Source organism: Anguilla rostrata, chromosome 14 (assembly GCF_018555375.3).
Source record: "Anguilla rostrata isolate EN2019 chromosome 14, ASM1855537v3, whole genome shotgun sequence".
NCBI classification, from domain to species: domain Eukaryota; kingdom Metazoa; phylum Chordata; class Actinopteri; order Anguilliformes; family Anguillidae; genus Anguilla; species Anguilla rostrata.
The window spans coordinates 31,699,099-31,712,786 of NC_057946.1; the positions used below are offsets into that span (position 1 = coordinate 31,699,099).

The window sequence follows — 13,688 nt, forward strand, 5'->3', positions numbered from 1 at the left end:
GAATCAATGGAGTCGTTCCCTGTTCTACGTAGTCCAAAAAACAGTATATCAGCTAGGTCTGTCAGCAAACATATGCCTTAGCCATGCTCAGAAGTTCTCAAGAATAATAATATTTTCCAAGAAATGGTGAAAGTAAAATTTCACCAGGTGCAGGGTCTTTTACTGCTACCACAGACTGAATGTGTAATGATGCGATAATGAGACAAAACTTTCGGTTACACTGAGCTATAAAATGCTATTCCAAAAGTAAAATTAGACATATTATGCATCGTTCGAAATCTTATTCTGTCACCTATTGGATAGATTCATTGTCGATCAAGCCAAATTGTACCACAAAGGAAAACAACACAGTTATCAACATGTGTAACGTGTGGTATTACACACAGCTATTTTGGAAGGTATACAGGTGTCACAAATGAGCGTATATTTCACAAACAGGTTGTCCAAGACAATATTTGACCACTCAGTCTCGAAAGGGACATCTTTATGCGTAAAACCAATGGTAGGGGTGTATATTTATTCCATATTTAGTTCCAGATATTGACAGTAGAATGACATGATATAATTTTTTTAAATTCGTCTTGTTTATTTCAGTGTTCAGTGAGCAGTGTTTTTCACAGCTTTACTGGCATACCTTCAGCTATTGTTGGCTTTATCTTGTTGCTACGACGGAATACAAATTTTTAGTAGTAAAATAATTTCATGTATGCCCAGATAGACACTATTATCCAGTGTATCATGCGTGTAGTTATAGATGAGACTGCAGGGAGGGGGGTTCTTGGTAAATGGACAACCAGCACGACAATGGTGGTGCTGCAAAACTCTGTATTTGGCATAGTTGTCCTGAATCATCTACTAATAAAGCTAGAACACAGAGTTTGTGTTTTCCACTCATAATTTTGTTGCAGGAGCGCAGAATGTCTGAGTTGAGCTATCTCAGGATGCCGGCGTCATGGGCGCTAGGCGTTTACCACAACAAAACCACAAGCTCAAGGTACACCAACTTAAAGCCATAGTAATCTATTATGAAGAATGTCACAAGACATTATGTTTTAATGGGGCAAATCTTTTATTATGAAGATTTGCCCATTATTGCACATAGGTTACACTAGACTGTCAAATGATTATAAAACAGGTATAGGCTCATTTAAATCACAGACAATCTCATTATTTATCAAAAATATGCATTGAAATGTATTGGAGCAAGAACTCAACATGGAACCAGCATCAACCAGTGATAACATATCTGATGCTAAAACAAAACATTACTTCATTAATAGCACAATAACACAACAGTCTTTTCACAGGTAACAGGTATATACACACTCACACACACACAAACTGTCATGGTTCTGGGGTGTAGTGGCCTTGTGCTGCCACTAGAAGGCACCCGGCCTTTGAGAATTTCGTAATTTGTTCCAGGTGTCTGATTCCCAATTATTTTCACCTGGGGAGGTGCCTTTATAAGCACTGACAGAACAGCTATCAGCGCTATCTGTGTGGGTATTAGGACGTTGTCCCTGGTAATGTATTTTGTTTGTGTTCTGAGCTGCGTCTCAGGTTTTTCTTTTCGCTGAGTAATTTTTGCTACTCAGTTGTCTATTTTCTTTTAAGACCAGTTTTGGGTTTGGTACCAGAGCTTTGCCTCTGTACCACTGGTCCCCTTCTTTTTCGCCCTGGTTTTCACGGGTCGTTTTTGGTTTCGCGAGACAGTTTTACGGCTGGACAAGGTGGTCCTTCAGAGTGGCTTTTTACTCCGTGTTTTTTTTGTTATTTATGATCCTTTGTGTGCGGGAGTTGCTCTCCTAAGGATCTTATTTTTTTTTTGTGTTTTACTTTCGGGTGTTCCCTTTCCTTTGTCTTTCGGGACTTTGTGGTTAACGCTTCCTGTAGCGTTAGCTTTTCGTTCCCCTATATTAGTCGCTTCTGGTTCTCCAACACCCCCACACCATTATACAAACACATCATTTATGATATACTGAAATGGATTGTAGCATGAAATTGCACAACATGCAATCAGCATCAAAATATGTGCAACTGAACATAACCTGGATCAGGTAAAAAAAAATCAGCCAAAAAAATGATAACCTCAGAAAGTCAAAATGAATTGGTCAGATCCATCAATTCCGCATTTCAGCAGAGTGACACTCAGTCCCCAAGGGGAGTACCTCCAAAGGGCAAACTATGAGAGATTTAATAGAGAGGGACTAAAATAGCTCAATGAAATATAAATAATAAATATTATAATTATAAACATAGCCTAAGAATCTCACACTTCATGTACCCCCAACAATTCACAAGAAATGTGATCATCATTTTTAAATAAAAGAGAAAACAATTTGCCAACAAAAATGTTACAAGAAAACATATTACTGTAAATTGTTAGTCTTAGAAATGTCGACTTACCGGGTTAATGGGACATGCGCCTGGATACGTGCACAAATTCTTTTTTATCCTTGGTGATATTGAAGAGAGGGCCAGTCGCAAGTCTTCCTCCACTGAAAGGCAAGACCTCTGTTGTTTTTTATGAAGGCAAGAGTGGAGAATGCAAGTTCCCACAGATGGGTGGTGGGAAAATGTAAAAGTTCTGTAATAGCATGCCCGGAGATGATGGGGTACGCCGGTGCTGCAGATAGCCAGAATTCATCAAGGGGTACCTCTCCAAACCTCATTGTGTGTCGAAGACAGTGGATTGAACGGGTCACGGATCCAGTTGTGATCTTTGATATTTGTCATGGGAAAGTAGCGCTCAAACCTCTCCTTTAGGGATTGCAGGTGTGTGGTGATAACTGTGCATGTAACACAGCAGATGCCAAAGGAATCATCTCCATGGAGCCCTCGCTCCTTGCTTCAAGCTCACCTTGAGATGTATTTTTCTGCAGGGTGGCTAATTCGATTATTGGTCTTTTGTTTTTCCAGTAAAAATGGGTTATTGTGGAGTCTAAAGAGCAGAACCAGTTGGTTGAGTCAGGATCATAGAAAATAGGTAATTGAGTTTAGATAAGATTATTATTTAAATTGTTGTGACATGCTGCCCTTGAGAGAAAGTAGAAACTGCCCATTAGAGGAAGTTGTGTTGTCTGAGTAATGGGTTTGAATTAAGATTAAATCATTTGGACATCTTGGTTTAAATACTGATGCCCAGATACCTTATGTTGCTTGTGGGTACAAGGAAGGGTGGCTGTTGCATTCCATTCATCCGCAAGAAGCTGTAGGATTGTGGATTTGGCCCAATTTATGGAATGGTTAGATGTTGTGGAAAAGGTACTGATGAGTGTGATGGCTTCTTGTATAGAGTTGTGCGGGTCTTGTAAATAGAGTAATACATTGTCTGCATAAAGGCTGGTTTTATGTTGCATATTAGGACTTGCATATGAAGATTAGAATTCCTTTGATGTTGCCATTTTGTCAGATTTCAGCAGCTAGCGGTTCAATTAAAATTGCAAACAGGGAGGGAGAGCGAACCCCCAGGAAGGAAGAGTACTCCTTGCCGGTACCCCTGTGCAAAGTGAAACTTTATGATGTTAGTCCATTAGTGTAAACTGTGGCTTTAGGTTCATTGTGCATTATCCTTTTCCAGCGAAAGAATGACTCATGAAAACCAAAGTTCTGTAGTTACGAAAAGGAAATTCCCAGTGAGTCTGCAGATGGTGTCTTCCTTTATTAAATTCAGTTTGATCAGGATTAATAATTAGTGGTGTGGCCTTTTCAATTCTGGAAGTTAGTACTTTGTTGATGATCTTAATATCAGTACTGATGAATTGGAGGAGCTATTTCCCTTGCCATTCTGATAATAATGATGAAATGGTTGGCCAAAAGTGCCTGAAGAACTCAACAGGGAAGCCATCAGGTCCCAGTGCCTTATTCTTTTAGCATCAAGTGCCTTGTGGAATTAGTGGTGCTTCCAATGAATCAGCAAGCTCTTTAGCTAGTTTTGGAAGGTCTATGTTGTTTAAAAAGGAGCTGATGACTATGCTGTCAGGTTACATTACATTACATTACATTCATTTGGCAGACGCTTTTATCCAAAGCGATGTACAAGAAGTGCATTTTCATGATCGTAGACAACTGCTGAACACGGGTTCAGTAAGGTACAATTACTTATTTTGTACAGCTATTTCTAGCTGAGAACAATGAACACTATCCTGGTCTAACATCTGCAAAGCCAAACTAGGCAGAAGATTAAGCTAGAGTATTAGGACAAATACAATTTACCAAGAAGTGCAGGGATTTACACCTCACGATAAGAGGTGTAAAGGTCATTATAAAAAGTCTGTAAAAGTCTTATGTCTTGAGGGATGTGCATGGTCCTCCCTGTTGAGTTCTTCATTGCTGGGATTACTGTCCTTGTTCAGTTTTAACTGGTTTGCAAGATATTTTCCTGATTTGCTGTGTTTTTATGTTATTGTGTAGCTGTGCAATAAAACATGTTTGTTTATCTAAAATATAATTTATTAGGAATTTTCTTAATTCCATTTTCAATTTGTTCTGTGGGAGTGTTTGCATTGGTATCTTCTATAGGTATGTAATTTCTGTTGTTCCAGGTAGTTTTCAAGCTCTGTTTATTTTATATTGAGTAGGACAGTATTTTTCCTAAGTACAGCTTTACTAGTTTCCCAAAGTAATCTCGGCAAGGTTTCAGGAGAGTCATTCCCTTCCATGAAGCATGCCCACTCTCTTGAAATATTCATCGAAATCTAGATGCTTGGTCATTTAGTACCTTCATATTCTATGCCTGTGAACCAATGTGCCAAATATTCCAAGTTTTCCTTACACAATGAAGACAACAGGAGTTAGGAATAATAGCAACAGCAATCTTTATCAAGTGTGTCTTGAAATAATAGTAGCTACCATGCTTATTTATGTTTAGAATCATGGGAGACACTGACCCATTTCAAACGACGACTGAAGACTCACCTCTTCAGGCTGCACCTCTCCCCATCCCTCCCTTCCCCCCTGTAAATGACTAAACTTAGGGTTGTAACTAGGCAGCTGTTTCGTAGGTGACTTAGGTGCATTAACTGTCTTAACGACTACTTGTATTTTTTCCATAGATTGCGTTGTTGCCGTTCTCGTTGTTAGTGTTAATCAGTTTAACCATCAGGGTCCAAGTTGGACTATGTGGTTGTTCCCTGCACTTGGACCGGTACTTCTCTCTAGGGGTTTCGTCATACTTGTTCCTGGTTATGGTTATACACTTTGTTGTACGTCGCTCTGGATAAGAGCATCTGCCAAATGCCTGTAATGTAGTGTAATGTAATGTTCCTTGAAGCAGCATTCATGCACCAGCACACAACCTGCTTCCCCATCTTGCTGAATTTGTGTGTTGGATATGAGCCACAAAAATGAACTGCCACTTCGGTATCCGTTGTAGGCAATCTAGCATTTTCTTGAATTGGAAAGAGGTCTCAGCTGAACCCTCCCATACCCTGTGTGTGTCACCCTAAAGAGCCACTGTCCTCAGTCTGCACTGGCAGGATTTGATCAGAGACTTTGGGGCTCATCCATGCACCACAGTGTGGTGCTTTAACAGAAACGATTTGGTACAGGACATTAGGTTCAGTATGTGCTATGTACCAAACAATTACAGTCTTGCTTTTACACACAGGTGTAACTAAGTTCAAAACTCAGAGTTCCCACTGATTGTGTAATACTTGCAAAGGGCTGGATGTTGTTAGTTTTGCCCAGCTTCATCACTGTGGCAAATTCAAATGAGATGCCAGGGCTTGAGGACCCTCCCATATCATTCAAGCCGGAATTGGTAAACTAAATTGGGTATGTTGCTGGCAATACATTGAACGTTCTCACTCATTTGCCGATTACAGGAGTGAGGAAAAAACAGACTGCAATACGAGCCCTCCCCCCATCGCATTTCAGCAGCCTCCTACTGCACATTCAGACCTGGCCAAAGCAGTGACTAACACCATTGGTGTTTTTATCGCAGCGGATCCCGCGGCCCTACTTAGCTGTACAGAGCGCAGTTTTTGAGCATATGCAAACCCACATGCTTTATGTAGCAGCAATATTTCCCTGTTTTTAAGAAAGGTCATATGCGTGCGTTAATGTGCCTTGTTTTGTTCAGCAAGAAATTATGACCAGTCAGCCACTGTTTACATTTTCTAAATAAATGAAAATCGATTTTATATTTTGCCTTTCATTTTTCTCTGCTGTCAAAACTGCGGTGTGTACTTTTTGTATAATATTTTTGTACTGTTGTATATACATACTGAACTGAGGGTTGGAGATATGAGTGATAATGAGCTAACTCTCACCTCACCAATTCAAAGCTACATGATAACTGCAGCAAAATGTCATTTGTTATAGATGCTTATACCATCATCCATGGCCTGAGAAATGTAATATATACATTAAATATAAAATTGTATTTTTCTGTCTTAATGACAACACATTTCTTTCAGATTTAGGTGGGAAAGTCACTGCTGTGCTTAAGCACATTTTTTCCCGTGCATTCTATCTTCTATTTCTGGGCATCTTCTCAGAAAAGGATAAAGGTATGGAATGTGGTATTTGCTTAACTTATTTACTTAACTTATTTCCTTAATGAATAGTGTTCATTATGGAAAAGATGTTTGGTGTGTGATTTCAGTGTGTCTGACATTTTGCTCAAAGAGGCTTTACATTTCCTTATCATTATTATTACTATTATTAATATTGTTGTGCTGGTTAGCTAACTCAGTTTGCCGTTAGGTTGCCCCATATGTGACAACAATTGACAGAATTGCTGGATGTCGCTTGCTGTCACAAATGGGACTAAGCAGTTGGAGTACCATATGTTAGCTTATGATAGCACCATATAGGTATCCTAAGGCTGGAAACCTGCTTGATTTAAATTACATGAACACATAAGTAAGATTGATTCAGTCATTCAGAGCATTCTTTGTGCACATCCTCAAATATTAACACTATGCGTATGCAAGGTGCATTACCCATGTAATCTAGGGACATAACAAATGCCAGGAAGCCAGGAAGGATGGCAAAATCATTTCAAGAGAAGCCCTGATCTGCCCCCTAGTGGATATACCTTTTAAAGCTCCAGTCAGACAAAAAGTAAGCAGATGAATATTGCCTGGGACTCAATTTTATGTGCACGTAACGCAAGAAAATGCAAGTATGTTTCCAGCCTATGCTTACAGTAGTAGCTAACTAGTTTCAAGCCTAGCTGTGATGTTAGCTAGCTTGCGATTTTAGTCTCAGTCAGATTTGCGTCTCAGTCAGTCACTGTTGCACTTAATAGCATCCAGGGCTGGCCCAACCATTTATCTTGGCTAAAACCCGCACACCTAGTTGTGAATCTTTTTTTTTTTTACAATTAATTTAGTCACTGTTCAAAATACAGGGAAGTAACCATCTTAAAATATGCTGGTAGATACACCCCTGGTTCTGGTCAGCCTTGAATATGCAGGTGCAACTATGTCAATATTGACTGTGCTGCTGGGTGATTACCCCTGTTCCAATTCTCTGTCAAGCCCTGGTTAAAAGGGGTCCTTATGCAAATGAAAATCACAAGCTAGCTAACATTCCCAGCTGCAGTTGACACTAGTTAGCTAATTCTGCACCCGTAGCACTAATGTTACCTAACAGGCAGTACCCTAACTGTTTAGTCCCATTATATGACTGCAATTGACATAATAGGCTACAGCAACTCTGTCAATAGTGTCAATACTGTCACATATTGGGGCACCTAACTACTATGTGCGATTAATTAGCTAACCCGAACAACAATCGCTCCGTATGTTGATGCAGCAAACTTACCTGTTCTAGCTGTTTTTATATTAATAAGAATAATGATATGATAATAATGAAATGTAAAGCCTCTTTGAGCTAAATGGCAGCCATACTGAAATCAAACAGGCAACATCTTTTCCATAAGAGCAACATCCCACGGCTGGATAGTCCAAACACAGCTGTCAATATTCGAGTGCATAGGTATAGACTACAGTGTGGGTGGGATAATTTGATTGTACTTGGTGAAACTGTGAAACTGCCCTAGAACTGATAAACATGGTGGTGAAAGCAGCAACGGACTGATAAAAGTGGTGGTGATTGGAATTGCAGTGCATCAAATTGATTAAACTGCTAGTGAATAAATAAATGACATGGAGATTAAATATAATGCCTTAACAGATACCAGACTGTAGGGCCCATCCATGCACTAGAACAGTGCCTTAACAGATACCAGACCGCAGGGCCCATCCATGCACTAGAACAGTGCCTTAACAGACACCAGACTGTGGGACCCATCCATGCTCTAGAACAGTGCCTTAACAGATACCAGACCGTGGGGCCCATCTATACACTACAACAGTACTTTAAGTGTGAGCTGTCCAATAGCCCCATTATTACATTTTTTTTTGTAATTTTAGTCCATTAGTTAGTAATTTTTTTCTTTTTAAAAAAGAGAGACTACCCTTCTTTCATATTTTTCAGAATAGGAGAAATTCGAGAGAGTAACAGACAGAGGGGGGATGATAACAGCTCAGAAGGTGCCGTGGCAGGGGATCGAACCTCCACCCACAGTGGGGGATTTATATATAGACTCAAGACAAGGCTGGCCTACAGACTGCACCACACATCTCACCCCCATTATTACATTATTAATAACTGCAGTCTGTTAAAATATATGATACTATAAACCCAAATTTACAATCCTAGGAAAATAATTGTAATTTTATTATATATTATTTTCTCAGATTCTCTTAAATGTCATTATTCTGAAATATTGCTTCTGGCAATGCTGTGACATCATATATGGTAATCCAGCCCCATAATTGAAATTATGGAATCTTTATTATTTTTTTTTTTACCTTTTTTTCTTTTGTCAATGATAAAATATTTAGCTCACAATTTTAATTGACTGATATGTGTGTTGCTGCAGAACTCCCGGCATTGATGTGTGTCGTGGCATTCCTCTACATTCTGAATTCAGTTGCGGCTTTTGTGCAACGGAGTAATTTACCCGGTACAGTATCATTTAATCTATGAATTTTACTAATTAATTATGGAGCTTAATAGACTTTGAACTGGTTTTGATTCATATACAAACAAGTCTGAATTATTTGTCATTTAACGGTCTTTCCCTTCGTTTTTATAATTTAACTATCTGTAGTTTATAAATCAGTGTGTGCAAGGTACTATTTTCATGCAATAAAAAAATTACTTATAAAAAAACATTTTCCTCTGAAAATCAAGCATAGTCTGTATTTTTGCCTAATTCTTATGTACTTAGTAAAACAGCCTCGTTGTTTTGCAGGTGTACTTCATATCCTGGTATATGTGTTTGGTTCTGCTGTCCTAAGTGTCCTTAATTCAGTTGCTCTAGCAACAGAACTCTTTCTGAAAGCAAGTGAGTAAAGTAATAAACAAAATTGCACATCCTAATGAAAAAATCTCTGATGATTGTTCCCTTTATATGAGAAGTCAAGTATTCTGATCTAAAATTTAAGCTTACTGCTTAATTTGTCATATTTCGTACTACCAGTGCATGCATAGGTATATACCTATTATATAAATGTGACTACACATGTGCTAACTTTGGAAATCACAAGGCCAAACTGTGGGATTCCCTGTAAGGGTTTTTGTAAATGCATATTTACTTTCAGAAAATGGGAAGCGAACTGTGGAAGATCTTCGGGTGATTGTCTTGCTCCTTGAATCTTTCTTTTTGGCCTGTTGGCTAGGCTTACAGGTGTATGCATTCTGTAAGTATTCTTTGGAAATATTACTAACATTTGGAACATTTAAAATATGGCTGATATATATTACTCAAATTCCTTCAAATTGAAAAAAACATGCATGTGTAAATGGAATATTGTCATATTTAGATAAATGTTGACCATCTTTGTTACTTTCTGGAATGCAGGTACGCAGCATAAAAAGTAAGTAAAAACTACCTGTAGTAAATGCGTTTGCATGAATTATGAGTCAATTTGTATCTGTTATAAATCCATTTAAGCATATTCTTAGATTTTTTATTTTTTATTTTTGGTTATTACAATATTTCAGAATGTACTGTGTGAAAAGCTTCATGCTTTAAGATTGGATGTGTTTTTGTTAAGTGCACTTAGTTTATTTTTAAGCCTAGATGTATAAAATTACAGTATAATGTAAAACCTCTTAAATTAGTGGTATTGTGTCTCAATCTCTAAATTCCTTTCACTGTTTATTCAACACTGTCATTTCATTTTTACTTAGAATGAAAGAACAGTTGGAGCTTGTGTTCTGGAGCTGCAAATCACGAGCCCAATCTTCAACATCATCTCAGCAAAAACAGGTGTGTAGTGATGAGAGAATTGCTGAGCCAGTTAGAGTGTTTTTCTTTCTCAAAATGGCCGTGCAATATCCTAATGTTGAGGCTGCCATTGCGCTGTACTTAAAGTTACAATCTCGAATATTTCAGTTTTGTTCTCTTTGGAGGTACCAATGGCGAGAAGCGGTAATTGCAGGTGTGTTTTTGGACCTCACTTCCCATAGATCCAACCGGATCCAACCAGTGTCGCCTGTGTGACGTCAGTCAGTTGGCACCTGGGCCACGCCAACTATTACACTTATTTACTGAATAAAATATGGTTGTTATACAAGTAACTTATGTACATATTCATTCATCGTCTAACATTAGGCTAACTTAAGCTGTCTTTACACTGCCGAGCCGGGTTAAAATGCTGTAGCAGACCTGGTGTCCGGAATGCGTGGGGGGTTGGGACCCAAATGATAAGAACAAAGACTTTACATACACACGGGAACAAAAGGGAACAAAAAGCCTCGCAGGGCGACCTTCAACAAACGAAGGAAAATTTCAAACAAACATAGGAACAAAGAAAATCCAGAAAATACAAAACATGGGGAAACCAGAACATGGGCAGGAAGGCATGGAGCAGGTACTTGGGTAGGGGCGCACAAACAACCAGACATAACCGCAAGGATCCAGCACCTGAGTCAAGGGAGAGGCAAACTTAAATAGAACAGACGCCGACGAGACACAGGAGGGCACCATGAACAATCAGGCCACAGAGAGGGCAGGGAAAACGAGACAACCAGCAAACACTAATGGAACAATTGGAAACAATCATACAATTAACACAGGGGGAGCAGGACACAAAACAGAAGTGCCGCCATCTGGCGGCCCAACAGGGAAAACGCAGACAGGAAGACCGGACCATGACACCTGGGGTAGAATTAGTGATGATCAATTTCCACAAACGTTCTTTATCCACCTTTTGCCCGGTATGAGCATCTTTACACTGCAGAGAAGAATTTGCGGGATTTGCTGTGGCTCGCGCAATTATGTATCTCGTGCATCATCATCGTGAATGATTGTTGTGTGATATTTTTGAAACAACTGCCTTGTTTCTGGTTTTGCTAGCTAAACTGTTTGAGAATAAAGCTGAGCTGGGTGTTAAATTAGCAATCAGAATAAGAAGAATAAAACAAAAACAAAGGAGATCAAAAAAGGACATCAAGGCTGAAGGAACATATGAGATGGATACTGTGCGCAACGTTGTCTAAACTAATGTTGCCTTTATTGACATGGTCCGCTAGCTAGCGTTGTGCAAATAGCTATGTAATTTAGTAACGTTACATTGTCATCAAATGTAATACGAAATCTACATCAACAAATAATATGACCTCTCATGTTACACAAAAACTTATTAGGGTTCCATAACCCCCCCACCTTTAACGCTAGCAGACACTGGAAAAAACAGTACGCCGCTCACACACAAGTGAGTTGAAGAGCAAGCCTGTTGCGTTAGCTCTGCTTACCCTCTCTGGCGGACCAACCACTGATGGGTGATGGAAAATGCGTCACTATCTATGCGCCGCTTGTGATTTTTTCCCAGGAATGTCGCCACAGACACCCAGTTCTTTAATCATAAATAATAATAATAATAATATAAATTAATATAATAATAGGCTCAATCACCATTGTGTTACCTAATTCAGCGATAGATAGTGACTTAACAGACATTTATTTTAATGAATCAAGATTATTACTTTAAGTGCTATCAGCTATTCCTGCCTGTAGCTGTGAACAAAGCACAACAAAGCTTCTGACTGACCAGTACTGCTTGTAGTGCAGTACCTCTGTAGTTTTGTGAACATGGTTTAATTTTCTATTCAGCCAATTCAATTGGCCCTGCCAAACAAATTTTTTTTTAAGGATTGAGGTCAGTCCGCCCTCCTTTTCCTCTTCAATCTATTCAGACAGGGGGCAGCAGAGACAGGTACAGACAGGGGGCAGCAGAGAGGGGTACAGATGGGGGGCAGTAGAGAGGGTTACAGACAGGGAGCAGCAGAGAGGGGTACAGACAGGGGTCAGAGAGAGGGATACAGACAGAGGGCAGCAGAGAGGGTTACAGATGGGGGGCAGTAGAGAGGTTTACAGACAGGGGGCAGCAGAAATGGGTACAGACAGGGGGCAGCAGAGAGAGGTGCAGACAGGGGGCAGCAGGAAGTGTTACAGACAAACCTGAAAATTCTGATGCAGCATTGTTAAAAAGCATTAAAAAGTGTCACCACTTGCAAAAACATTAGTTTACATTCTTAGTCTCTCAGTTGCACTGCAGGGAAATAAAACAGCAGAGTGCTAACAGACCAAATCATTGTTTACTACCTTCCCCCTGCCACAGCTATGGAGCACTGTTATCGAGAGTATTTGTAGCTTCATGATCAATGACTTGTCATAGAAGTTCGCTATTTAGCTTCTATATTGTAACAAATGGGAGAGAGGAGCACATGACCTGCTATGGGGTAGAGGAGGGGTTTATTGAGGAGAGGAAGAAATGTAGAAGCAGAAACATAAGTCTGTCATTGCAAAATGTCTTTTTTTACAGCGTTTATTTTCAGTCCATTTTTTGCGTTGCAACCAACTCATGGGCTAGCTGTTAAATTTATGCATAACACCATTGAATTATTTCGACTTCAGTGCTTTATTTCACTGTTTCAAGTCAATACATTATAGTATTATAATGATGTAATATAGTTAGTGCCAGCTGGCTATCTAAAACAAAGCCATAAATCCTAGTTAGCTAAGATTGCAACTGAAAATGCTAGCCTGTTATGGTGTAGTTAATATCAGACACACAACTGTGGATGTAATATTTAGAATTTTTTTATTTATATATAAATTCTTATATGTACTTATACATATACATATACACAGTATTACATTTAATTGTAATATGTACTTGCCATATATTCCTTTGAGATAATTGGTGTTATTTTTAGTGATTCTACTAAGTCATGCACTTGAATTTGTCTTTTTCAGGAATGACATTGAAGACACCTCGCCCCCACCTGACACCTGTACTTTTTTTGTATTTTTATGTGTATTATGTATAAACTTTTTGTGATCATTATGCCATAAATTTATTCTGTTGCAAATTTCTGAGTGGCACAAGGCATTTCTTTAAAGCTGCACTCGGTAACTTTTTTACAAAGATAACTGTGTTTATACCCTCAGATTTTGCATTCTAAAACCAGAGATTCAGCCCAGGTTCTTGTTTTCAAAACAAAGTGGTTCACAACATGATCAAATCAAAGAGATCGGTCGGTTCACATCCTGAACTGATCAACAATGAGATTGATCTTGCGTGTTGATATAACAGTGCACATAGCTCAATCATGTAATTCAGTACAAATGTTGAGAGAGTTTCAGCAATGACAGAGAAATC

General features: G+C 39.0%; 1 long non-coding RNA gene across 1 annotated transcript; it reads left to right on the plus strand.

Annotated features, from left to right (window-relative positions):
• The first annotated feature begins 9,902 nt into the window (after nt 1-9,902).
• Nucleotides 9,903-13,398, plus strand: LOC135239119 (uncharacterized). Its single transcript, XR_010325289.1, has 2 exons — nt 9,903-10,291; nt 13,283-13,398. It is a non-coding gene; the product is annotated as an uncharacterized LOC135239119 (long non-coding RNA).
• Nucleotides 13,399-13,688: the final 290 nt, after the last annotated feature.